Source organism: Pholcus phalangioides, unplaced genomic scaffold, assembly GCF_987345545.1.
Source record: "Pholcus phalangioides strain wild (caught in Gottingen) unplaced genomic scaffold, Ppha-v1.0 ptg000015l_1, whole genome shotgun sequence".
NCBI lineage: Eukaryota > Metazoa > Arthropoda > Arachnida > Araneae > Pholcidae > Pholcus > Pholcus phalangioides.
In genome coordinates, this window is record NW_028301608.1 from 14,910,144 (window position 1) to 14,937,944 (window position 27,801).

At 34.6% G+C, this 27,801-nt stretch overlaps 1 protein-coding gene across 1 annotated transcript in view; it reads left to right on the forward strand.

Annotated features, from left to right (window-relative positions):
* The first annotated feature begins 971 nt into the window (after positions 1–971).
* The window catches only part of sif (guanine nucleotide exchange factor still life), a 131,472-nt gene continuing 104,642 nt past the window's right edge, over positions 972–27,801 (forward strand). Inside the window, exon 1 of the mRNA XM_089242887.1 lies at positions 972–1,295. The gene's annotated coding sequence lies outside the window, so the exon portion shown is untranslated. The remainder of the gene's footprint in view (positions 1,296–27,801) is intronic.

Below are 27,801 nucleotides of genomic sequence, written 5' to 3' on the forward strand. Positions count from 1 at the left end.
TCTGGAGTCTACTACACGGAATGGGAGGAAAAAGAAATACCAAATATGCGAAAACTTAAAAATTTCGTAGTACTTGTTTACATAGGTGTTTAATAGATGGCGTAACAGACGAAACAACAAAAAAAGAGAGAGAAACAAACAAAAATAAAGTTTGGCTGAAATGAAAAAAAAAGAAACGACAAATATTCGAAGGCTTAAAAAATTTCATAACACTTAATTCCATCGATGCTTAACAGATGGCGCAATAGACAACAGCAAACCAAAAAAAAAAACAAAAAAAACAGGTGCTTTTTGTGCATTAAATATTTACTTAGAAAAGGTTACGACATTGTCGGAATAATTGATTCGACGTCACAGTAATTTTAAGAATTCACTTTCTATCTCAAAATTATATATATACACACACACATATATTTTATTTATCTCCAGCATTTTGCGCCCGTCACCATTTTTTTCGCCCCTCACAATAGATTCCCCCGACCCCCTATACCTTGAGTTCAGCAAATGAACCTTAAGGCTTCCCACAGCCGCCTCCGACATCCTAGCAAGGAGATTATTGATCTTGCTGTGCTTACTCTATTTACGCCAAACGGGGTGGTGGGGTAAATAGAGAAGTATGGGTGCTTTCTATGGCGACGGTACTTGCTCACTAGAGAAATCCACCGAAATCACTGATCGCGATCACCCTTAAAGGCAGTATAGCGAAATTTACTTATACGTGTTAGGATAATACCCGAGTAAAAAATCCTAAGGAAAAGATCAAAATATATACCTACTACTTAAAATTCATCCAGATTTAAATATTTCGATATTGCGTAAGTACAGGGTCTAGGAAAAAAATAGACGTAATAATCGCGTGTGAAAACGCACCGACGCTGTGCAGGGAAGCGGTAGTTTTTCTTATTATTTTACTCAAAAAAAAAAAGCATTGCAGCGCCAGGATCCGGTAGCGCTGGAGTTGCACATCGTTGCTGCTGCTGTTCTTCTTCTGCTCCTTTTGTATGGTTCGAGCAACCGATCATCTTGCTGCTGCTGCTGCTGCTGCTCCATCCTCTTCTCTTCATCCTTTTCATATTCTCTATCTCCTCCTGCCTGTACCTCTCTCTCTCTCTCTTCAGTGAGGTATCTGTATACTCTCTACGATAGTGGCTGGGGTTTATGGGGCAGCGATGCTGCTGCTGCTATTACTGCTGTACATGTGTGCACACGAAGTTTACTGTATAGCTAGTACATTTACATTAGTACTTTAATAACATCATTGGGAGAATTTTTTTCCGGAGCTGTGCACCCCAAAGGTAGGTCTTTTGTTGTTATTATTTTTTTCCTGTTATGAATCTATTTATTGCGCTAGAGGAATGAAAAAAATGGATAGAGTTATCGACAAAAAACGTATATGGAGTCTATATATTTTTCGATACGGGGGGAGAAGCAGAGAAGACTCTGGAGTATTATAGATTTAGGATAGAAAATACTGGCCATGGATCGAGATCATGATTTTTCCATTAAGAACAGCTATTTTTGAGTAATTTGATCGTTGTGATAATCCAAGGCGGAGAAAATAAGCCAAATGGCTCAAAAGTGCATCTACATAATATGATGAATTATTATAAATATACCGAAAATCTAAAATTTGCATCATTTCAGTCACTGATAGAAGAATTTGCAATCAAAGGCGTAATGTAAATGGAAAAATGTATTTTCGACGGATTCAATTTATAGATTTTGCTCAATACAATGTAAATTCCAGTTTAGTTAATTATATAAACCATAACGTAGCACTCTATTATCGTAAAAAAAATTAATTTAATTGTGTAAAATTTGTCATCACACAGGCCTCTATATTATATGATGAATGTTTATAGACAAACACGTATATGGAGTCTATATATATTTTTCGATCTCGGGGGTGCAATAGAAAAGGCTCGGGAGTATTATAGATTTAGGATAGGAAATACTGGTCATGGATTGAGATCATAATTTCTTCAATAAGAACAGCTATTTTTGAGTAATTTGATCGTTGTGATAATCCAAGGTGGAGAAAATAAGCCAAATGGCTGAAAAGTGCATCTGCCTAATACGATGAATTATATAAATATACCGAAAATTTAAATTTTTTATCATTTGAGTCACTGATAGAGGAATTTGCAATCAAAAGGGAATGTAAATGCGAAAATGTATTTTCGACGGATTCAATTTATAGATTTTTCTCAATAGAATGTAAATTCCGGCTTAGTTAATAACCAGCACGTATAGTAATATATTATTGTAAAAAATAATAATTTGATTGTGCAATATATACATCACACAGGCCTCTCTCTATAGTTTATTATTATATGATAAAATTTGTCATTTAATGTTTATAGACAAAAACGTATATGGAGTCTATATATATTTTTCGATACGGGGGTGCAGTACAGAAGAATTGGGAGTTCATAGATTTGTGTGTATGTGTGTGTGTGGGATAGGAAATATAACTGGCTATGGATCAGGATCATAATTTCCTCCATTAAGAAGAGAGAGATATTAGAGCAATTTAATCGTTTTGATTTTACAACGCGAAAAAATAAGCTAAATGGACGAAAAGTGCACCAACCGAACAAGATGAATTATTTTAAAATATGCAAGAAAATCTAAATTTTTGATTATTGGAGCCACTGATAGAGAAATTTGCAATTAAAAGCTTAATGTAAAAGGGAAAATGTATTTCCGAGGGATTCAATTTATAGATTTCAATTATAGTTCAGTAAAATGTATATTCCGGTCTGGTTAATTTTGTAAACCAGTGTTATATCTTAAAAAAAACATTAATTTCATTGTATAATATATGCATTATATTATATTATTGCAAGGAAAAATGTTTCAAAAATGACCAGCCTTCCAATTTCAAAACCAGATACATTACTTTCGACAAATTTTTCAGGAGAGACAAAAAACGAATTAATTGCATTATTTATGGTAGAATTTTATATATTTATTTTTTTACAAATTGTTATTAGATAGACGCAGGTTCTTACCAAATTTTAGCTCTGTATAAATATTATATGTACTTTGAGAGAGAAAAAAAATTCTTTTGGATCTATCTGGTTTTGCAACCAAGCTATTGGGTCTATCTATGCCTAGGCGCTATCTTGATCTATCTGCTTTTAAAACTGTTTTCTTTACTTATATAGTTTTGTAACCAACCGCTACTTTCACACCACAAAATGAATAGCATTTTGCGACTTTTTTAATGTTATTACTTCCATAATACTTTTAGTGTTACTTTTAATTTTTCGATATCAAGGGGGGTGCAGTAGAGAAAACTCAGGGATATTATAGATTTAGGATAGGAAATACTGGCCATGGATAAGGATCGTAATTTCTTCATTAAGAAGTGCTGTATTGGAGTAATTTAATGGCTCTTAGGATCCGAGGCGGAGAAAATAAAAGTGCATCCACCCAATGAGATGACTTATTACAAATAACACCGAAGATCTAAATTTTTGATCATTTCAGTCACTGATAGAGAAATTTGCAATCAAAAGCGTAATATAAATGAGAAAATGTATTTTGGACGGATTCAATTTATAGATTTCATTGAGTAAAATTTAAAATTTTTGTCTGGCATATTTTTAAACCAGTAAGTATTATAGCAACGTAAAAAAATAATAATTTGATTGCATAATATATGCACCAGGCCTGTGTGCATTATATTATTGTATAAAAAATGTTTATCTGATAAAAACGTATATATATGAGCCGTCTAATTTCAAAACCACTTTTTGCAAATTTTTCGGGAGAAAAAAATTAATTAATTGCATTTATTCATGGAGGAATTTTATTCATTTTTTATAAATTGGTATTAGATAGACACACAGGTCGTGACCAAATTTTATCTCTGTGCAAATATTACTTTGAGAGAGAGAAGAAAAAATTCTTTTGGATCTATCTGGGGCTTCGCAACCAAGCTATGGGATCTATCTATGCCTATACGCTATGCCTACCTCTTGATCTCTCTGTTTTTGAAATTGATATCTTTAATTATCTGGTTTTACAACCAACCGCTACTTTCCACATCGCGAAATGAACAACATACAGCGACTTTTTTTTAATGCTATTACTTCGCCTATTGAATAGATCTGTAGGAAAACACTAAAAAAATAAATGTCATGATCTTGAAATTGGAAAAACAAAATGGATTTATCCGGTTTTGAAATTACACGGCTCATATGGAGTTTGTTTTTCGATGCGGGAGTTGCAGCAGAGGAAGACTCGGTAGTATTATAGATTTGGGATAAAGGAAAACAGTGGCCATGGGGAGGACAGAATCATAATTCCTGCATTAAGAAGAGCAATATTAGAATGATTTGATCGGTTTGATAATCCATGGCGGAGGAAAATATAAGTGCATCCACCAAATGAGATGAATTATTGCAAGTAATGCCGAAAAATCTAAATTTTTGATCGTAAATAGTTGATAGAGAAATCTGCAATCAAAAGCGTTATGCAAAAGGAAAAAAATGTATTTTCGACGGATTCAATTTATTACACAATATAGGCCTAATATAATATTATAAGGATATTATCATTATATGAAAAATGTTTATAGACGAAACCACACACACACACATTATAGACTCTCTATATATTTCTGGAGGGGGATACTATAGATTTAGGGTGGGAAATACTGGCCATGGATCAGGATCGTAATTTCACCATTTTGAAGAGCTATATTAGAGTGATTGAAGGGAGGGGACTGTCATACCTTTTAACATGGTAAAAAAACTTTCTTGTGCAGAAATATAATTAAAAATATTAATTATATATATCCATTTCAAATTTTTACCACATATATGTGATTGTGTATGCTATCCTATGCTAGTATAAAATTTTACACATCTCTAATACTCAATTTTTTACAACTTTTCAAAGAAAAAAAGCATTAAAGGCAGCTTGCGCGCATGATAAAATAACATGACATCAGTAGAATTGAATAAAAATTGATTCAAAAAAAGGAAACTGTTCAGTTCATAAAATGACGAAAAAACATGAGATCGTACATAAATACTTTAATTAAATTCTTTTTTTAAATTTTAAATTAAAAAAAAATTAATTTAAAATTTACATTCGAATAATATTAAGTCTATAAAATCTCAACATTTTTCATCATTTGATGAACTGAACATGTTTTTAAGGAAACAGTTATTTTCCGGATATTACGCTGAGGTGAGCTCGGAAAGAAAAGTCATCACGTCTCCGCCGGGGCTCGAACCCAGGCCCTCTTGCATACCGGGTAAGCATGCTGCCATCTACACCACTGGAGACACATGAATCTGCCTTCCTAATTTCACGCACTGTGTCGTGAGGCGCTGAAGTAGAGGCATTAGTAGCCTCTCTTAAGATGGTAGCATGCTTGCCCGCTATGCAAGAGGGCCTGGGTTCGAGTCCCGGCGGAGACGTGATGACTTTTCTTTCCGAGCTCACCTCAGCGTAATATCCGGAAAATAACTGTTTCCTTGATATCTCTGGCTGAGAAAAAAGCCATCTATATCTCTCTGAACAGGTTTTTATTTTTAATCATTTTTTTATTGAATTGCATTCATTTCATGCAATTTTATCATGATGTTTTTAATGAATTTTTTTTTAAATTAAATTTGTAAAAGATTAAGTACCAAAAAAGTAAAATTTTGTATTGACATTGGATAGCATACATGATCAAATATATGTGGTAAAAATTATTTGAAATTAATCAATAGATTTTTTTTAAAATAATATTCCACATAAGAATGTATTTTTTGCCATGTTAAAAGGTAGGAGAACATTTCAATGGTTTTGATAATCCTAGGCGAAGAAAAATAACCGAATATCCGAAAACTGCATCCACCCAATAAGATAAATTACTATAAATATGACGAAAATCTAAATTTTTGATCATGAATTTGACAGAGAAATTTGCAACCGCACAAGCGTAATATAAATGGAAAAATAGATTTTCGATGCGGATTCAATTTATAAATTTTTATTCAGTGAAAGGTAAATTTCTGTTCGGTTAGTTATATAAACCGGTGTATAATTTAATTTAAAAAACGCTCAGAAGACGTTCAAAATTAACCCTGTACCTGTTTTTGAGTGAAAATACAATGTGTGTGACGAAATAAAAAAAAAATCTAAATGCTTAAACGGGCCCCTTGTGCTCTAACTTCCAATTAGAAACTTGTTCTACAATCCCTCCTGAGGCTAACAAGAAAAATCCAAGTTCATAATCGTAATATTCGCTGAGATATTCGAATTCAAAAATAAAATGGGTGAATTGTGGCAAAATTTGAATAGCACACAGACGACAAAGCTATAAATGCGCCTCCGGAGGGGGGGGGGGCTCGGGCTAAGCCCTCATCCGAGGGCCCTAAAGTTATGGGGACCTTATTAATTGATCGAATTTCCGCATGGCAAAATGGGGCATTTGCACAAGCGGCCCCTGCTATTTATCATAGCCTCTACATTGGAGTGCCCCTAAGCATCCAAGAAGGCCTTCAGGGCCGTGTTTGGCGGATCCATGAGTTAAAACGGCTGTGGGGTAGTTTGTTACAGAATCAGGCTTTATCTTCCTCCTTCAATTAAGAAACAAACAAAATGAGTGAAACAGCACTCAATGCTTGGTAATTAATAAATACCCCTCCGTTGAAAAAGCACCGGAGGTGCGGCTCTGTTTGGATCGGAAAACCATTGTTGTTCATTGTTGGTGTAATGGCGCCATCTCTTGTAAACATATCTAAGAACCATAGCCTTAAATGCGTGCGCATTCGTCCTCATGTCCAAATTTATGCATTACTATATGACTACGTAACTACATATTGACTACGTAAATAATAAATAATAGTGTTAACTATTGGAACCCCTGCTGCCATCTATGAGATTTTAGAAATACTAAACATCAGCTTGCTTGAAAAATCCTGCTGCAGCTGAGCTGAATAAAATGTTTTGTTTTTGTGGTACCAGATATTCTTTATATTTCCGAGACAGTGGACACATTCCCTATAATCCACAACATACTTGTTGTTTCTTAGCGCACAGAATCTCGATATCCGTAAAATAACGTGCTACCTTTTTATACATACTTTGAATTTTTTTTCTGCGTAACAAAAAATCTGTGTACACGGAAGCATTCTCAGCGGTGTTTTCCAATACACATCTAGATGCGTGATTCAGGAATCTAAATTCGATTTTATTCCTCCAAATTTTGTTGAGGAGTGAAAATACTCCTTATTTTATAATAAGTGAAATACTCCTAGTTATTTCTCTTTTTTTCATAAAAAAATACTTCTCTTTTTACAAAATTGCTCCATAAAACTTTGGAGAGAAGTGAAATTACCCTTCAAAATTATCTTTTTCGGATAACACTGATTCTCAGTCATTGTCAGACAGTAAACCTCCATATTGTGTAAACAACAAACAAAAATAGTGCCTTTTTTTACTTACTTTTTTTGTCTATTGCCAACAAACGGGTAAAAATAAAATTTTATCAGTCAAAATATGTGCCTTCAAGAAAATAACTATGTACAGGACATATTACATTGAGAAACGTCAATAAACTAAAACCTCTTCTGCCACCTATCGGATAAAAAACACAACAATTATGATTGGGATTGGTGACCGGTTTTTGATTGATGTGTTAAATGAAAAAAACAATTTAGTATGATATGATAAATATTTTTAAAGCAATAATATAAATAACATATGCTGCAAAATTTTAACGGTTGATATTTACAAACAATAAAATAACATCGTTATTACTTGAAAAGAGTAACATACATTGATACAATACAAAACAAATAATGATTCAATAATTGTAATGCTCACGCATGATCGTGCGTAACAGTCGTTGCAGAACAAGCAAAAAAAATGGGTTAACAGGGGGTATGGTCCAGTCTTACAGATATACAGGTCTCACAGCGTGATTTCATACTTGAAATAAGGCAGTTTAGCATTTCCTGTGGCAATTGGTCCCACTCGTTCAGCAACGCTGTTTTCATTCCCTGGATGGTTCCCAGAGGGGGGTTGCAATTGCCCTCCCCAGAGCGTCCCAGACATGCTCTATAGGGTTAAGGTCTGGAGATCTGGCTGGCCAAATATCCGGCGAATATCCTCACTCTAGAAAATCATCGAGCAGAAGAGCTCTATATGGCCTCGCGTTATCATCCATTAAAATGAACTCAGGGCCAACTGCACTCCTGAAAAGGCGAACATAGGGCTCCAAGACCTCATCCTTATACCTCACACCAGTCACAGTGCCTCTTTCAAAGACATGGAGAGGTGTGCGACCATTCAACATAATGCCTGCCTAGACCATTAAACCTCCTCCGCCCTAATGGTCGATTTCGCGGACATTGGAGGGTAGGTAGCGGGTCCCTGGTTCTCTCCATATGAACGTACGGCGAGAATCGGTGCTTAGGCTGAACCGGGACTCATCAGTGAAGAGAACGGTGGCCCATTGATCCATACTCCAATCTCTATGCTCTCTGCACCATGATAAACAGATTCTCCTGTCCGTAGAAGTGAGCGGGACGCAAACATGGTCTTCTTGCAAACAACCCTCTCTCATGAAGTCTTTTGGAAACAGTCACCCTTGATACACGGGTTCCTGTGGCTGTATACAAGTCACGAGAGAGCTGAAAAGCTGTAGCACTCCTGTTACGCCTCGCTATAATCGACAAATGGCGATCTTCTCTGGCCGTCGTGGCTCTTAGACGACCTTGCCCAGGCTTTCTCTCGATGGATCCGGTATCCTTGAACTGTTTCCATAAGTTACACACGACGCTGAGCGTTAAATTGAACTCTACAAATGTGGACTTGAGATTGGCCTGCTTCTAGCCTCCCCACAATTCGCCACCTCATTCCATCATCTAAACGTTGGTGGTTACTCATTTTTACTGTTACAATTTGAAATTAACCGATTGCTGCAAAATAACACCAAGAAATTCGCCGAGGTGTGCTAGCGAACGAAATGCGTCTTAACTCACGCGCGCTTATAAAAAGCCTGTTTCTCTACTTGCTCCGCCTACACACACGTGTACGCTTACGTATTTGACGTACGAGATTTGCATTTTTGTCTAGAAGCAGTGGTTTTACATTCAGTTCAGTTCTTTTCATGAAATTCGATAAAATATGCAAATTCTGTTAATTTATTTCACCAGTGTATCATATTGCTTTTTCAATTTGCCCCAGCAATCAAAAACCAGTCACCAATCATAACAGTTGTGTTTTTTATTTTATAAGTGGCAGAAGTGGTTCTAGTTTAATAATGTTCCTCAATATAATACATCTTGTACTGTATAGTTATTTTCTAGAAAGCACATTTTGACTGATAAAATTTTATTTTTACCCGTTTGTGTTGGCAATAGGCAAAAGTAAATATGAAAGGCACTATTTTTTCATGGTGTTTGCAAAATATGGACGTTTACTGCTGAGGAGCAGTGTTATCCGAAAAAAATAATTTTGAAGGGTAATTTCACTGCTATATATATCCCAAGTTTTAGAGGGGCAATTCTGTAAAATGAGTATTTTTTCTATGAAAAACAGAAATATTATAACTGTAATAAAAAAAACTACCTAAAATCGGAAAGACTATTTTAACTCCTCAACAAAATTTGGAGGAGTAAAATTGAACTTTGATTCCTTAATCACGCATGTAAATGCGTATTGGCAAACACCGCTGAGAACGCTTCTGTGTATACAGAGTTTTTGCTGCGCAGAAAAAAAGAATTCACAGTATTGTGTATAAAAAGTAGCATGTTATTTTTTCATTCCGTACAGATATCCGAAATACTGTGCGCAGAGGAACAACAAATCTGTGCAGGTGAAATTAAAGAGAATGTGGCCCCATCTGGAAGAAAACGAAGAGGAAACATTTCATGTAAGAATAAAAGTTTTTCTTCCCCCACGAGCTCTCTCGGTGCTCACCCCCCCCCCCCATCCTGAAGCTTGTTCCCCCCAGACTGAGATGTTTTGTGGAGGTCTCCTCTACAGGGAATTTATAGTGTAAAAAATAACAAAAGTAATAGATTTGTCCCGGGGCCCCCGTGCTAAAGCCCTGCCATCCCTAACTGATTGTTTTTAAATTATTTTGTGCTGAATATTATACCGTCAAGGGGTCTGCGGACGTCCTCTTGTTGGCAAAGGAGGTTTCTCCTGGCCTTCGTATTATTCGCACAAAAGGACCGTGGAACACAAATGGCTAAGGACTCCTGTTATAGAGGTTTAGATACGAATCCAAAAACACCATTGATTGGTGCAACAACTATACGGTTCGATTATGTTCCTCTATTATAGAGGTCACATTATCTGTAGACCTGAGGGTGACCAGCTTCAGCATTGATGTTCTGGGATCCCACTTAACTGGAAGTAACAGCTTACATACAGTATTTGCATACTTACGCTCGAAAATAATCGTATCAGATCTCATCATGTAAGCACCATATGAATATCAAGCTTCGGGGCGTGCCCACAGGGGCTAAGATGCCCTTGGTTCTACTGACAGCTCTGCTGAATTCCAAAAGTAGTCACATTTTTTTCTCACCATATTTCACTGGAAAGCTTTATTTCCTCACATCTTTCTCCGCCCTTTCCATTCACTCCGTGTAATGCGCTACCTTTATCTGATTTTCATCCGTGGCCCCCTTAGAATATCCTAGGACTGCTAATGGCCATGCGGTCCCAGGTTGCGAACCACTGTTGTAGACCATTACAATGCTATCTGTCCTTAGCTAATGTAATTATTTGAACAAGTTTTTCGATATTATTTCCAGAGAATTTTCATGAGAATCCATTAATTGATTGCTGGTGGACTGACTGATCGCCAAACTATCCAAATGGCATGTTCACGGGCGTGGGAACATGCCATTTGCGGGCCATAATGTGTGAACACATTGAAAACTCTCACTGAAAAAAAAAAGAAATATCAACATATCCCACACAATACATGTTGCACAAGCAATCAGTTTCGTGCTTCATTTTTTCCGGGTTTTTGTTCGCAATGCATTGTTATATCCGAATTATTTTCTAGGATAAGAGAGCGTTTTTGGTATACTTATATCTGTTACTGTTAAACACAAAGCCCGAAATTATTCAGTTCGAAAATTGGCCCAATTTCATTGCAAAATTGACCCGGTACGCGAAGTGGCCAGAGATTCCTGGTCAAACTCCGATAAACAAAGACATGACTCGGGGTCATCGCCATCTGGCATATTTTTTTTATGATAATTACGTTTACGTTAGCTATGGCAACCCAGTCATGATGCGGTAATCATTTTTTCCTTTAAAATTCAAAAGAAAAATCTCTCTATATGTCTATATGATTATTCTTATAGTTTTTGCCCCAAATTTCTCTCTCTCTCTCTCTAGTCACACGGAACTAATCCAATACAGCAACTATAAATAGCCCTGTATCGCACGTTGGCGATGAAAGAAACGAATTTGGTGCCTTTACCACATCGAACTCTGAGCTGGGACCTCCGGCCACTTCACGAATCGACCGGCCAAAGCACGAATCATTTCTGAAAATCAGTCTTTGTCCAAAACTCTCGGCCAATTCGCGAAACAGCCGTACTTCGGGCTTTGGCAGTAACATATTCGCAGAGTATGTTATAACAGTGTTATATAACCAAAATCACTCAGCAAATATCGCACTTGGAAATATGGAATTTTTTTTCTGTTGGCCTCAGGAGATACAGGGCAATAACTTTCTAATTGGAAGTTAGAGAAGACGGGGACCGTTTAAACGTTTAGATTTTTTTGGGTGAGACACTGTATTTTCACTCTAAAAACTGGCACAGGATAATATTTTCTGTACATGTTTTTGAGAATGAGGATTTGGACACGAGAACGACTGAACCTAATTTAGGGCTATGTTTCTTACATGTGTTTGCAAGAGATGGCGCCACTACACCAACAATGAATAGCAATTGTTTTCAATTAAAACAGAATCGTGCCCCCGGTGCTTCTCACCGGAGGGGTAGGCCTATTTATTAATTACCAAGCATTGAGTGCTGTTTCACTCATTTTGTTTGATTCTGTAATAAACAATTCCAGGGCCATTTTAACTAATGGGCTCGCCAAGCACGGCACGAAAGGCTTTCTTGGGTGCTTAGGGGCACTTCACGGTATGGGCGATGATATATAGCAGGTGCCGCTTGTGCAAATGTCTCATTTTTCCACGCGGAAATTAGAGCAATTAACAAGATCCACATAATTTCAGGACCCTCAGATGAGGACTTGGCACTCCCCCCTCCCCCTCCGAAGACGGATTTGTAGCTTTGTCGCCTGTGGGTTATACAAATTTTGCCGCCCTTCACCCATTCTCTTTTTGAATTCGAATATCTAAATGAATAATGCGCTTAAAAGCTTGGATTTTTTTTCTTGTTGGCCTCAGGAGAGACAGTGGAACAACTTTTTATTTGGAAGTTAGAGGGCAACGGGACCGTATAACAATTTATATTTCTTATTTTGTGACACACACTGCATTTTCACTCTCAAAACTGCCACAGTATAAATTTTGAGTGCCTTTTGAGCATTTTTTAAACTGAAACTGTACCTTTACGGTGGACGGTTGATGAGATAAAGGCCGTATTAGCGCTTACAGGACACCCTGTATAACATATCCTGCCACTTCACTTCTAAGCAAAAACAAAATAAATGTCCAATTATGACTCAATGTCCAAATATGTCCGACCCGCCGAAATTTCTTCTTTTTTGGCCCGCTCCTGAAAAGGTTTTGCCCACCACTGTCTTAGAACATGGTTATTGTTCCTATCATGGTCCACGAATACCATATTAATTTCCTTCTGATATAATTTATTGCGCCTGTAAAACCTTAAGATGGATTCACTGCAATAATAACGTATTTGCAAAGAAAACAACAGCCTAGGTGCCTTTTTTTTTAAATTATATAACTGGCTTAAGACAAGGTTAGGGGAGTGCAGGTGACTTGACTGGAAACTTTGAAAACTTGTCGCAGGCTTTTTACGTGATCTGAAACGTAATATTAGCTGTATTACGGATTAGCTGTATTACGGCATGCTTCGTATTCGGATTTCTTAACACTATAACTATCACGCGGTCATCTCCTGACCGATTTCTGAACTTTGATCACCCAATGCATCTTCATTTTTCAAAATTTGGCGATTTCGCTCCTTCACTTTTCCTAATTCGATAAAATGAATATTTTGGCACAAAAAATGAAAAACAGTTTTCAAGTTATCTAAGGCCGGCATTACACTATAAAAGTTCGTTTATAAAACTTAAAAAATGTAACCAATAGGCGGATCAGTTAAGTTCGCTCGAATGTAACAGATGTGCTTATTGGTTACATTTTTAAAGTTTTATAAAAGAATTTTTATCAATCTTTTATAGTGTAATACCGGCCTAAGGAGAGTTGGCGCACTTCGATTTTCCAAAAAAGACATTTGTGAATTTTTTTTCACTTTTCAAATGCTATGAAATTTTCTACGTCTAACTTTTTTCAATTTTTTTGTGCTATCAGTACTTGGAATATTTTAAAATATAACTACTGCCAGGCATTATATATGCTAATGTTTTCCACTAAAATGCTGTTTTCTCAAAATCGAGTTTTTTTTTGTTAGATAAGCAACATTTTTCCGAACACCACTCATTCAAATACCTCGAAAGTTTGTGTGTCTCTCAACACTATGGTGTTATATACATACACCCGAGGATTTTTTAATAAATTATTTTAAAAAAATTTTATCGCACAAAATATGGGTAAATTTGGATTGATTTTTGAAAAAGTTGCATGATGTTGAAGTTAAAATACGAGAAAAAATAATCAACATTTAAATTCCTGAAAGCTCAAGCTAAATTATGTAAAAATATCCATAGTATTTGAAAGAATAGAGTGCCTAAAAAGTGAATAGAAAAATTTCAAACATTACTCAAAAAAAGGAGATTTTCTCATAGGAAAGCATGGGAAGCTAAGATCGTGTACCATAACTCCCTGATTCTTTCGATTTTTGATCTTTTAGAAAAACTTCTACCTAGAACTACCAATCTTGTTTGAAATTTCAAACTTTACTCTCGGCATTTTGCGTAGCTGTTACAGTTTTTTGCATACAACGTACAGTTTTTCGAAACTTTAATAAGTTTACTAAAAATATATAATAGAATCGTGTTCAATCTCGTCCACTTTTTAAGCCAAACGAAACATAAGTTTTCAGATGGTTCAGCTCAATGCTTTACGGGATATTTTGTATGTATCCTCACACCCAATGTTTGAATCTAAAGACATCCGTCTCAGAAGGGGAGTACAAATGGGGGTGAAGGGGGTAAACTCACTGATAAAATGTATTTTTAGTTTTTACTGCAGGGGACCTCCTTCAATATTGTCATCCACAGGCAAGGAAATGTTTATGCTACGTACTGTCACAGCGATTACGATTATATACATTTGTTTATATATATATATATATAAAAGCGTGTTTAACATTGTCATCGCGAGACAGTATTTTGTGTGTTTTGTATGCTTTTTCAGTATGTGCGCAAGAACGTTCAGGTTCAGCTGGAGAGATCATGTGGGGATGTCTCTCTGTACACAATAAAATTGTATAAAAAGTAATAAAGCGGTTGCTGGTGGTGCAACAGTTCTTCCACGCCAATCGCTGTGTTTTCACACGGACCCCTATATTAAATGCGGGGAAAACGGTTTACCCGCATTTAATGTTGTTTTTTTAACCAAATTTCTTCCATTTTTTGAATTCGAATATCTCAGTGAATATTGCACTTAGAAATGTGGATTTTGATTTATGGCATCAGGAGAGACAGGGAAATAACTTTCTAATTGTGTTTTTGAGCACCGGCTGTTAGTATAAAAAGTTGAAATTTTTATATTAATAACTGTACAACCTCTTGCAACATGAATAACATATCTGAGTACTACATGAATTTGGATACTTTTTCTAACTGAAAAGTATACCTCTAGGATCAACGGTTTGGCAGTAAAATGCCATAAGCCCTGTTACCTATGCTCCCTGCATATGTAAAGAAAACTGTTCAGTTCATGAAATGAACCAAAAGTTTGAGATTTCATTGGCTCAATCTTATTTAAAAATTAAGTTTTAAAAATTAAATTTAAAATTTAAAAAAATAAATTTCAAATTTAAAAAAAATTTAAATTAAAAAAAAATAAATTTTGAATTAAAAAATAAATTTTAAACTTAAAAAGAATAAAATTTAAATTTTAAAAATTTAAAATTTTAAAAAATTTAAAATTTTCAAATATGAAAAATATTAATGAAAATTTAATCAAAATATCAATATTTTGAAATAATATAATTAAAATATCAATCTCAAACTTTTGCTTCATTTCATAAACTGAACAATTTTCTTTATATTTCGAATCAATTTTTATTCATTTACATTGATGTGATGGTATTTTACCATGCGCACAAGCTGTTTTTAATGCATTTTGAAAATCTGCAAAAAATAAAGTATCCAAGTTATGTAAAACTAGTGTAGCAAAAACATTCAAGAACATGTGTGAAAAAAAAATTGAAATAAATAAATCATTAAATAGTATTTTTAATGATATTTCTATCAGAGCATAGTTTTTCATTAAGTTAAAAGGTATGAGACCCCCTTAACATCGTTTTATAGACATGAGATTCCATATTTTTGCTTCTTGATTATGCAATTCCTTCGCGAATTTTAAATGTTTACCTTCTTTTTGATTGTTTAATGAAACTTCAAAATCATGAAATCTTATACCATTTCGTCGTTGTTTTGCCGTCATTTATCGGTAATCTTCTGGTAGATATTGCAATTCACATAATGCTTTTATATGAGCGCTCATCTACCGGTAACAATATAACGAAGCAATGTAGTACTATACATAAAGTGGCGAAATGAAAGTATTAAATGAGGTTTGTTATTATCCAATATTATTATTTGTTTATTTCGCTGATATTGTTCTCATATTACTATCGGCATATTGGAAATGATTCGTTAATTTGCTCAGTTATTCAAGCTGGACATTACCTGAGAAAGCTGGCAGATTTTTTTGCAAGGAAAAGTGTACTGCAAAGAACTGTGTAATCATAGTGGGTCATACAAATTACTAGGCCTAGTTTTCTTTCAAAATTAAAAATATTGCCAACGTAATAAAATATAAAATTTTAATTAAAAAATATTAAGTAATATTAAAAAAATAAAATGTAAAAAGTAATAATAATAAATAAAATATATAATTAATATAATAAAATAAAAGTTATAAATTAAAATATATAATTAATGTAATAATAAAAGCATTTTGGGGTGTTTTTAAGGAACTTCAACAGTTGTTTTAATTGTGATTAACTATGAATATCTAAGGAAATTAATTTTTATACCTACAATGAACCTGAATTATCTTATACTTTATTATAATTTATTTCATTATTTATAGCCGTTTCTCTCTTATTGAAGAGGAATATGGATTTCACTCCCCCTTGACTATTTATGTAATTTTTTCATCCGACCATTATATTCCCCGATTGTCCTATCAGTGTAGAGAAATGCGTGGACATTTTTTTTTTTTTTTTTTGCATTTTTCTCCTGATGAGGTTCGTGAATTGCTGTCAGTGAATTTTTCTACCGACGAATTGTTGTCGGTGAATTTTCCTAGCTGTGAATTTTTCTATTGGTAAATTGCTGTCGGTGAACTTCCCTAATGATGAATTTTTCTATCTGTGAATTACTTGGCGATGGATTACTGTCGGTGATTTTTTTACCGATGAATTGTTGTCGGTGAATTTTTCTATTGGTGAGCTGCTGTCAATGAACTTCCCTAATGGTGAATTTTTCTACCGATGAATTATTGGTGGTGAATTTGCCTAGCTGTCAATTTTTCTATTGGTGAATTGCTGTCGGTGAACTTTCCTAATGGTGAATTTTTCTATCTAACTAATGAATTGTTGGTGAATTTTCCTAACGGTGAATTTTTGTATCGGTGATATGCATGGCGGTGAATGGCTGTCGGTGTGAATTTTCCTACCTTGCTTTTTATCCTTTCATATCTTATTTAACTGCTTCACAGTGTAATCCATTTCAGAACAAATCATCAAAAATTCAAATCTTGTTTTTGTTTCTTGTGTTGTGCAATGTATCGGTAAAAAAGGTAAACGAACTTAAAGCACTGACTACGTTCAAATGACGAATTTTCTGAAAATTTTCGAAAATGATTTCATAAATTTATTTGAAAGAATGTTATACACAAAATTCTATTTGTTTTTACTCATTTCATGCTACAAGGATAAAAGTTACGGCGGATTTAAATGATTTGGAACAATGGTTTCAAAGGCAACAAACAATATTCAAACGCCCTTTTTGAAGATTAATTTTTTTTTTGGGCGAGGCAGCACAGGTCGATAAGATACTCGCTTAAATTACCAAAAGATGTTTAGAGGTGTCGCGAGCTCGTACTTGTCAGAAACGTTGTTGACGTCGGGGAACAACCGAAATGGCAACATGACCACAGAAAAAGGTTGCTACCGCATGGCGTCCCACATCGAGAGGTTAGCGTACAAACCTCTGGGTAAATATAAAAAAAAGACTGCCGTTCGGAATCGACATTAATTATAGGTCCCGATATAATTAGCCCTCGGTGAGAAGATGATGACCGGGGAGTGACAAAAATGATCAAAGATGAATTTTTTTCGTTACTTTATTCCATGCGAAACCGAATTTTAAAAAACTATGCAAGATATTATCATGAAATTTTTCAACAGCGTTTCAGATAACAGTAGCTGTGCAATGAATTAAGATTTTGGCTACTATATGTTTGGAATTTGGTACTTTACTTGAATTTTTTGAGAAAATTCACGTAATGTTTCACGAAAACTGCCATATCGCAGAGAATATTTCTATACCTTAAAATTTTTAATTCATTGCATAGGTAACAGTCATAGCAACATACAGTACCAAAACTATTCGAACATATGCTATAAAAGCATGTTTTCAGTGAACGATATCTGGCCGAAAAAGTGCCGAAAATTAACTAATTTTGATAGCATAATATAAAATATCTCAAAAAGTTATAGAGATATTTTATAAATTTTACTGGAGTAGAATGTTTTATGCAGCGTTATGATTAAAACCACACCGTATTACAAAAAGTGTCCACCACGTAGTTGCTTCAATTCGGGCTTTATGGAAGAAAAAAACACAATTTTTTTTGTCACAAATATAATCATCAAATCACAAGTATCATAAATCACCAAATTTTTCTGTTGCCCGGACTGGACACGGGTGTCACTGGCAAGGGGTTGTGAAATTTTAAGAGTTTTTATACTTTTCGGTCAATCTCCATGAAACACCCTGTATCTTCTTCTTCCCTCTAATCTTGGAAAGAAGAATCTCTTCTTGACTCTACATGCTGAAGTATATGATAAGTTACGACTGAGAAATACGTATACACTGTATATTTTCTTACTGTTGGAAGTCCACGAAGAAGCTTTAGTGAATAAGAAGTTGAAAAGTTTTTTGAGAGTTTCATCACGATCACATTCTCGGAATCGAATCTAAAGGTCAGTGAGTCAAATTCACGTCGCATCGTATGTACGTACGTATGTATTCTTCAAAAAATAGAACCGAGCGGCAGCAGCATCAATAAAGATTCTGTGCCAGACTTGACCCAAACTGTCGAAGATATTCTCCTGTGTAAATTTATTCCTCCTTATTTCATTTCTTTTTCTATCATCCTTGATTTTATCTGTCCATCTCATAGTATGTATGGATCGATCCCGTGACATGAAGAAATAAATTCTTTGAAGTGAATTTAGTTTAAAAATTTTCTGAACTATGTTTTTATAGTAGTATGCACTTCAAGTTGAAAAGCTTCAAAAAATATCTTGTTTTACTCTTGGAAAAATATTACGTGGCGTTTGTTCCATACAAATATACGTATAAATATTCTGAGAACTTTTTGAAAGGAAAGATATGATTGAAACATCAATGGTGATTTTTGAGTGACGTTTCTGATCTCCAGGATCCTGATCGGTATTATTATGTGTGCCTATGCTGTTGGTTTCTTTGCAAGTAAGCTGATATTGCAGTAAGTGCTCGTTGACCCAAAAGTTCGTAAATAGTTCAAAAATTCATAAAAAGTGAAGGAATCGGCATATTTGAATGCGATTTGAAAACAAGTCATTCTCACGAAAGTATACTTTTGACTAGTCATCAGATCTGTTGATCAAACGCATTGATGAAAAGTTCACACATTCAAAATTTAATCCTCTTGAACTTAGAAGCATTAATTTTCGTCTGAATATAAAACATTTCATCGATCACCCGTTAGAAAATTTAAAATCATGCAACAAAAAAACGATAAACCTCATGAAAAATGCTTCAACAAAGATCAGGGCAGGACTCGGAGAATCTTCAAACACATTGGCTTGAAGAGCATGAACCCTAAAGTAGAGTCTTTCAGAGAAGCCCAGCACGAGCAAGCTTTGCTATGCTGTACAAACCAGATCATCTGGTCGATGCATGATGAAGTTTCACCATCGCTTAGATAAATTTCATAAGCAATTACTCGTGTAGTGCGGTTTCTTTTTTTTATTATAAATTTTTAATTTGTAGAAAAAAATTACATTCGAGTAAATCAATTTAAGCAACCATATACTATATTTTTCAAGTGTTTGCAGCACTCTGAGTATATATTTGTTAATTTTGAATGTGTATTCTCTTATTTTTTTGTTTGAAATTCCATTCTAATGCGAAATATCTGATCAGTAATCCAAATCCAAAATTTAAACTGTATTTTTACGATTTTACATAGTTTATTTTTGAAGTGTTGCGCTGTCCAAAAAAAATTAGTTTTTTTTTAAATGAAAAGCTCAATTTATGCACGTGAACATTAAATTAAGTGCTCCGAAAACAAATATTTTCACAGTGGCATTTCGTTAAGAATACTTTGCGATCACTGTATATTTCAATTTTCTCGTTCTGAATATGAGGGATATACATTATTATTTTGAGTATAATCAATCAAAAAATAAGAAATATTAGTAATAACTAATATAACAGTAAAAAAAACTGATAACAGTAAAAAGTACTGATAAATAACAGTAAAAAATTAACTAAAACAAGTTTAAATTTTTACTTTAAAATGCAGAGAATTTCAAGAAAATAGAAAATGTGCAATTTTTTTTTTAAAACTACCGAATGTTATTATTATTCATCCATACTTATTTCAGCATATGTGGATTAAAAAGTATTTTCAAAAAATATGCGCTAGTGTGTTTGAAGAACACTGATTTTCGATTTAATTACTTCAACTTAATATAATTTTTAGTTGATGATTCAAAATCCCAGTTAAGAACATATTGTTAAGTCAGTTTAAATATATTCATAATTTTTTTTTATCAGGAACATATTATTTTTTTGGCTCCAAATTTTTAAATAAGGGGAAATAGGGAGGAAAATATAAATTAAAATTGGCCAGATGATTGGTTAAAACTATGAAATTTTACGCAAATTACTCTCCGGATCAGGCTCTATATTTCACTCATTCACTGGGGGAGTGGGACTGTATGAAAAGTTTTTCATTTTCGTTTTTTATGTATACGACCCCCTAAAAATAGGATTGTTAAAGAAACAGCGCGTCACACACACACACACACATTTGGAAAATTTTATGTAAGTCGAAGTATAATTCCGAAGACAGCCGGACAACGTTACAAAGATAGTCCTGTTTACAAAAAAAAGATTGGATCAACTTGTATAATCACTATGCAACACGATTTTTGTTTTTTGGTAACCATCCTCAATTTTCAATGACTTACGACTAAAAAGGGCAGAAAATGACAATTTTATGATTTAAAATTTCTCTTTCGAGAGCAAAGTTCTGTTAATTTGAAGAACAAATACCTTAAAAGCAGGATTTTATGTGAGTGGTAAAGAAGTTCATGAAAATATTATGATATAAAATGGCCGTTTTTCCCCAAGGTTGCCAGTTATTGATCTTAAAGAAAAGGTTATCATATTTCATTGAAACTAAAGCGGGACACAGCTAATCGCCACCAATCAATAGTGAAAAAGGTCAAATTGCCCTCCCATTACCAAAATCAGAGTTACGCCGAGCTAAAAATAAATCCGATTTCAGACCGAAAATTGAAGATATATATCTAACGGTACAATCGCCGGTACAGCGTCTCTATTTTAACATTCTGTCATTCGATGTTTAAAAAACAAACAAAAACAACCTGGTAATTAGTAGTTTATAGCTAATAATAGTCATTATTTTACATGAGTGATCTTGAGAAAGTACTTATGTCACCATTGCACATAAAAATTGGTCACATTAAATAATTTTTCATTGTCCTATATGGGAAATCAGCAGCATTAATACACCTACAACATCTTTGCTACGTTTTGCATCTTTGCTAAGATAATAAAAGAGGGGTTTTATGGGATCGCATTGTAGAATACGGAAATATGGAATACAAGGAACTTCTTAAAAGAATTTAAATATTTAAAAAAGAAACAAACTTGGGGAGGGGGTATCTTTGTTTACATGCCCGACGGATCCATAGAAAATTGCAGAACCTAAAACCATTTACACCTTGTAGAAAAACATAAAAAATCTATCCAAAAATGGGAATTACTAATGTTTATCCAAGGGGCACATCACATTTTCAACTCTCATCTCGACAGAAAGCATGGGTGCTTACTCAGAGTAACATCTTCCCCGAAGGAGGTCTCGAGTATTGATTAAATAACGCATCGAAAGTATCATGGAATTTACTTTTGGGTACTAAAACGTAAAAATGAAGAGTATATGGGAATAAAAATGAGAAGAGCCCCATAATATTTTAATTTATATTACATGTATATTAACTCCAATTTTATTTTGTTGAAACATCTAGAAACGTGATTTATATATTCTGAAAATGAATTGCACTTTTCAAAATAATTATCCGTAGGAAAGTTTATTATTCTCTATTTCAATGTTCCAGTTGACCAATCAGCCAATGGTAAATGACCAATTCAAGAATATCGATCCGCTTACCTCAAACGCAAAATTTGAGGGGGTTGGGAATAATAATCATTTTCATAATTACTCACGCAAAACAACTTCAAGAAATAGTAACTTCAACCCAGGAACAAAGAAAGTTTGTTTTTGTTGCATAGTGAAATCATAGACATGGTTATTGAATATTTCTGTCGCCAGTCACGGTTCAATAAACTTGAATAATAATGTATCGAATAATATCTAAATTTTCTTCTGGGCTCACGTCTTGACTGAAGATGTATTCACTGCAATATTAGCTTTGATGCAAAGAAAACAACAGCACAGTTGGACTTTCTTCAACCATTTCAGACCCTTGTGCCACAAATGTGTTGGTTGGATTTTTTTACTACACGATTTTTTTCTTTTTGACCTCAGGGAGTTAAACTTTGACTCAAACGATTGTGTAAATGTTGAATTAGAAATATGGTGAATATGAACTTTGGGGGGGGGGGGGAGCATCAGAGAACAGCACTTAAAGTTGAAATTTCTGGGTTTTTTAAAGATTTATCCCAGAAGAAAGTGCCTATGATAAAGTATGATTTATTACATAAAACTTTCAATAAAATTCTAGAAAATACTGATAAGATGATTATACTTTGCATTATCTTGGCTGAAAACAATCGAACGAAGTGAATTTCATCATAAAGAATAAAAATATGTTTAAAAAAATTTGAAAAAATAAAGATTTGCTGATATTTATATTTTTTGGCTGTCAGAAATGCAAAAAAATCGTGAAAATTCCAAAAATTCTCCCCCAAGTCTCAAAGGAATAAGATATAAATTCATATGACGTAAGATATTTTAATTCTGAAAAAAAGAAAAAAAAAAATTATTATCAAGATGGAATCGGATTAGATAGATTTTTAAGAGAACGATTACGTTTTTCTGATAATAGTAAATAATTTTTTTAAGCTCGGATCGTTCGACAATTTTTCAGGTTTCATCACGAAACGATAAAAAAACACTCGGAGAAATTTCATTTCTTCACACCGGAAAAAAAAATGCAGAAACGCAATTTTCTGTGATGAAACAAGAAAAATGAAGAGTTTAATTACTTTTAATCTTTTATCAAACTAATCTAATAATTTCCTATACTCGAAGGAGCAAGAAATGTAATCCAATATATATGAGCGCTCATCTAGCGGTAACAATATAACGAAGCAACGTAGTACTATACATAAAGTGGCGAAATGAAAGTATTAAATGAAGTTTGTTATTATCCAATATTATTATTTGTTTATTTCGCTGATATTGTTCTCATATTACTATCGGCATATTGGAAATGATTCGTTAATTTGCTCAGTTATTCAAGCTGGACATTACCTGAGAAAGCTGGCGGATTTCTTTGCAAGGAAAAGTGTACTGCAAAGAACTGTGTAATCATAGTGGGTCATACAAATTACTAGGCCTAGTTTTCTTTCAAAATTAAAAATATTGCCAACGTAATAAAATATAAAATTTTAATTAAAAAATATTAAGTAATATTAAAAAAATAAAATGTAAAAAGTAATAATAATAAATAAAATATATAATTAATATAATAAAATAAAAGTTATAAATTAAAATATATAATTAATATAATAATAAAAGCTCTTAGAACACATAATCGCCAAGAATATCCGTACCCACCTCGATTCGATTAACTTTTTCTTCCTAACCAGCATGGATTTCGATCATCGTTATCTGTATCTACCCAATCAACACTTTTCATATATGACTTAACAGACTCCATTGACAAAAACCTCCAATCCGATATCATTTTCCTAGATTTTTCCAAAGCATTAGACAGGGTGCCCCATAATAAACTTCTACTAAAACTTTCAAACCTTGGACTAAATGTTCAACTGCTGAAATGGGTGGAGGCCTTCCTTATTAACCGTAGCCAGTTTGTCTCGTACAAGAGCCAAAACTCCCCTTTCCTTCATGTCAAATCTGGCACACCCCAGGGCTCGGTCCTCTCGCCATTATTATTTCTAATTTACATAAATGATCTACCCGACTCCATAAACTGCCGCATTAGACTCTTCGCTGATGACTGTGTCATCTATAAAACAGTGTCCAATCTTTCTGACCAAGAATCTCTCCAACACAACCTTAACATTATTTCCAAACGGTGCTCAACCTGGGAATTACCCCTCAATTTCTCAAAAACTGTATTTATGAAAGTTACCCGTAAAAGAATCCCCTACGAATTCCCCTATTCTATAAACGACACTCTTTGATCTTTGAGGTTTCCCATTATAAATACCTGGGCATTATAATCTCTCCCGATCTCCGCTGGAACCTTCACGTTGATTATATCTTTAATAAAGGTCTCCAAAAACTCTTTTTCCTTCGCCGTAACCTAAAATACTCCACCCGTCATGTTCGTCACTTGTGCTACCAAGCATATATTCTCCCTGCCCTCTCCTATGCCTGTGAAGCCTGGGATTCCCACACCCCAACCAACATAGACTAATTAGAATCTATCCAAAATAAATCCACTCGTTTCATTTTCAACTGTTGGTCTTCATCTGTCTCCATAACGGAACTCAAGCGACAACTTAATATCCAACCGTTCTCCTCTCTTATCTCTCGTTTAACTTTTCTTTACAAAATCCTCCATGGGTTTTTTAATATTGACACCTCCAATATTCCAACCTTCTCATTTCTCTGTTAGACTCAATCATTCCAAAAAATTACAGCCCATCTTTGCCTTTTCAGATTTTCACAAATTTAGCTATTCTTTTCATTAGTTCTTTCCCAAGAACTATTATCGACTGGAACAACCTACCATCAAATATTGTAGATTGCACCACAATTTCCGAATTCTCTCGAGCCATTAATTGTCACTTTTGCCATATATAATTTTGCATCCTCTTGTATAGGCCTCGGCCAATCAATATTGATTAAATAAATAAATAAAATATTGCTGGTCGGAAGCTTTTTTTTTTTTGCATTTCAACCATTTGTTGTGATTCTGGATACGTCTTACAGTTTTAAACATTCTAATGACTTTACGAGAGCTTTGTAGCCTCTAGAGCAGTTTAGCCGAACAAGGGCTAAATGATTTTCTCTTGGTCTTGGGATATTCTAAGGAGGCCACGGGTAAAAATTAAGCGGAAGAGGAGCCGTGACGTGTGATCAAGGGGCCCACAGAGAGCCCAGAAAAAAATTCACATGTGTAGAAATAAATGTTTTGAGTGAAAGATATATACGGCAGGGGGGGGGGGGGTTCTTGATGCATGAGAAAAAAAATCGTTTCTATTATAGAGTGGTGCCCTCTCATAAAATGGTGGAAAAATGTTTTTTAGGTTTGATTAGTACAACCACAATAATCTGCAACTGAATATTCTGAAGACATAAATGGCTATATCGGAATTTAAATTATTGTTGAACCTGTGGCGAGATGTGTTTCATGTTCTATTTCACAGATGGCAGCACACCCAAATGAACTCTATCTTTGTTTTCTGCCGCGTCAATAATCACGGATTATCATCGAAGTATTAACTGTGTTGTATCAACAAAGTGTTGTATGGCTCTTTGTTAATGAATTTTGTAAATAATGATCACTTCTTTATCTGTATACACTCGCAAACGACCAACCCAAGTATAATGTACTGAAAACTAATCTGCGCAATTACAAGGAATCCAAAATTGACGCTTAATTATTTAAATGGAAAAAGAACGGGAAGCGAGATAGAAATTCTGCGCTGTGCTTGAGAAACACTAAATTTTCAGCCAGACACAACTTCAAAACTAGCTAGAAATTTTTATAAAAGATCGCGCTGCACTCTTGAATGAAAACTAAAAAATAAGGTATTTTAAAATTATACACCGTTCAAGCAGCAACATGGCATAGTCACCAGAACGGAATTCACAGATACCCGAGCAATCGTCTCAGCAAGGATTTTGGAAATACAGTGGAACTTCACTTAACGAGCAATTCGCATAACGAGCAAAAATTTTGAACAAATTTTTGATTCGATTAACGAGCGATGCTTCGCATTACGAGCGAAAATTGAATTTTGTTTATTTATTTTCCCGTTGTCGCTCCTTAGCTGATGGTTTTTCGCTTTCTTCCACAAACGTGGATAATATTCTCCCCTACAGTCTCCAATCAGCGTGCCTAACTCGAAGAAATGAACTGCCGTACGAGTGTCACTGTTAAGGATATGAAACTAGATGTATCACGTATGTGCACTTGAAGCATTTTTTTAATAGTGCCTGTAGAAATCTGTTGGCTGATTGCATTATTGAACGTGATTTTGAGGGGCTAGCGCAAGAATAAGGACAGATTGTGTCCTTGTGGAAGGCCATGGAAATGGAGGTTCATGAGCCCCTCATTCAAGAAATAGTGGAAGAGCATGGTCATGTCCACAGGCGAACTGATGAATCTCCATTGCGCGCCTCAGCAAGAGCTTGCGCACGGGTTCTCGTCTGAGGAAGACGAAGAGAAAAATGAGGGGTCGCTCACTTCAAATGAGATTAAGAGATGTGTTGAGCGTGAAATTCTGTGCAAAATTTTGTGGAAGAGGATCACCCCAAATAAAGCTGTAGCAGTGCAAGCAATAAATCTGTCCAACGGTAGTGCGATTTCTCATTTCCGAAATAACCAAAAAAAAAAAGAGACAAAAGCAAGTGTCGTAGTAGATAGGGTTGTTTTTTAAAGTCACACAAAGAAGTGAGTCCTTACGTCACCCAAACGATAGTCTTCCTCTCTCTGGTCGTTTAGAGTATGTTCATTTGCAAACATTATCGTTATTGTATGTTTATTTATGGCATTATTATATTTATTTCATTGTATTATTTATTATATTATTTTGCATTATTGAATGAATGACTTTTCTATTAGTAATTTTCATCATGTGAATGAGTAATTGTGGAACGAATTATATATATATATATATCCAAGTTTTCATTATTTCCTATGAAGAAGTTTGATTCAAATAACGAGCACGTTGGCGGAACGGATTAAGCTCGTTAACCGAAGAGTTCCACTGTATCGTATTTCAGTTATTTCAGAATGAAGCGTCATTCCCTAACGAACTTCTTTATTAATTTCGACACCCCGACTAAATTCAATTCAGACCATCCCGGCTGAGACTATTGTACGGGTTTCTGTGAATTTTGCTCCGAGACTATATCATGTCGGGTTGCTGAAAATAGTGAATATTTTGAATATATCGTATTTTGGTTGTTGTGGACTGTAAAAAATTGTAAGCGAATTACAAATTCGCTCTGACTAAATATTGAGTTGCTTCTCAAGCACAAAATTACAGCAAATCCTTGCAGTTCTGTCGTTTTCGCGTTCTTTTCTTATCCGTTTTTCAAATAGGCCCATTAAATATGGGACACCCGTCGCGTAAGTTACGTGCATGTATACATTCAAGTGCTGCCATCTATAATTCAAAGACGAAACTGGAAATGGAGGATTTTTCTAATGAGTGCAATTTAATTGTGGTAATGCCTGTTACTCACGCATTAATTATTCTACGTGAACTGTGATAATTAGATATTTCAATCTCATTGCGCGACAGGTTCGTACATATAAAAATGTCACTCGAAGGCGTAGGCGTACGCAAGGTTTTCTCGGGGGGGGGCAGTTTAATTTTTTCTTCTGAGGTGGTGTTTTTACGTTTTTTACTAGAAATAAACACTATAATCATTGGCGTACGCAAACATGTTTCCCCCCCCCCCTCCCCCGAGATAATCCTGCGTACGCCTATGCCGACGAGTGGCAACGGCCTCTCCCCCGTTTGCGTTCGCCAATGCTTGAAGGATAAAAA